Genomic DNA, 1,476 nt, shown 5'->3' with positions numbered 1-1,476 from the left:
TATATATATATATATAAAAATGTGTGTGTGTGTGTGTGTGTGTGTGTGTGTGTGTGTGTGTGTGTGTGTGTGTGTGTGTGTGTGTGCACATATAGATATGTGTGTGTGTGTGTGGGTGTGGGTGTGGGTGTGTGAAAATCTGAAAACGTGGCGCGTGTGACATGTAGGCCCAAAAATGAACTTGTGCAAAACCCGTTAAAAATGACATATGCTTTAAATCAAACCTTCATGCAATGTGCAATGATTATTTTAAGGCTGTTTAGTCAGCCTTTTATTCCGAGGAGATTGTTGAATATCATGGTCTACTCTATTGTTTCATATTGGTACGGTTGTGTCTTGCCATCAACCACTCAACACTCAAGTAGCAAATAATTTTAAAATTGATTATATTTACAATTGATAATTATAAGTAGAAAATTACCTCTGAATGGTGAACATACGGAAACAATGGTCGTCATCTACAGCCGTTAGTTTCGATGCACAATCGATACAATCAACTGATCAGCGTCTCCTTTGCATAAATACAAAATGTGCGCAGCTGAACTGCATGCCTTTCAAGCGTAAGAATTATTTACAAATTAGTGTGTGCAGCCAGTGTGAATAATGTATCCACCTATTTTAATGTATGGTCACTACCAATAAAACAATGCTCGACGTGTAAAGTCCGCATTCGTCACGGAATAAACAAGAGGTTTTTTTTTAATTACTTAATATTTTAGAGAGAAACAATTGAATTTTCGGTTGTAGTTTTAAAAGTTGTTTCAGCGGAATTCTAAGGTGTAGTACAGTTGTAAATCATTGGAGGTACCTGGAGGACACAAAATGAAATGGCCGTAACAGATTTTTTATTTCTGCTGACGTATTGCCACAGCATGGAACTCAATTAAACAGTATTATGTTGTAATTTATTTTTCTCCGTTTTGTTGGTTAGAATAGCTTTTGAAAGTGATGCATTCTAAGGTTATAAAGGGCTCTTAATCAAATGGGGACGTCGGCCACGAACAGGAAGTAGTCGCCGCTCAAAACACATTCACACGAAAAACAAGAGCACAAATCTCAGTATGAGTGTTCATTTTATCTCTGCATTGTATATGCATTATTGTAAACAGTCAAATCTAGTGATTGATTTTAGAGGGAAAAAAATATTGCCTCTCGACCTGGGTCATCGGGCGGAGCATGTTTTTGGAGAACTACCCATATAAATACATTTAATAATGCTAACCTTGTCGAAAGTATGATGTCATCATCTGTCTTGGTTGATGGTGTATTATGGACATGACACTCTCAATGTGTGGTCAGACTTTGTGTTGTATGGGGCCTGTTTGTACAAATGCTTCTCAGAATGTGCTTTATTATTCCTGCCCTGCATAGTGCATGTGGGTGTAGTGCGTCTAGGGACCAGGGTATGAGCAACTGGCTATCTACAAGGCATGATGTATCACAGCTTCTCATTAGCGAGGCAATGAAAGCCCCCCC

The 1,476-nt window shown here is 38.3% G+C and overlaps 1 protein-coding gene across 6 annotated transcripts in view; it reads left to right on the top strand.

Annotated features, from left to right (window-relative positions):
* esrrb (estrogen-related receptor beta) overlaps positions 1-1,476 on the top strand; it is a 51,300-nt gene that overhangs the window by 16,085 nt on the left and 33,739 nt on the right. The gene's annotated exons all lie outside the window — the stretch shown is intronic.

The sequence above is a fragment of the Hippocampus comes genome, unplaced genomic scaffold, assembly GCF_001891065.2.
Source record: "Hippocampus comes isolate QL1 unplaced genomic scaffold, H_comes_QL1_v1.1 scaffold32, whole genome shotgun sequence".
In the NCBI taxonomy this organism is placed as follows: Eukaryota; Metazoa; Chordata; class Actinopteri; order Syngnathiformes; family Syngnathidae; genus Hippocampus; species Hippocampus comes.
Note: the sequence above shows the minus strand (reverse complement) of the source record. Positions and strands in the feature narration are given on the sequence as shown.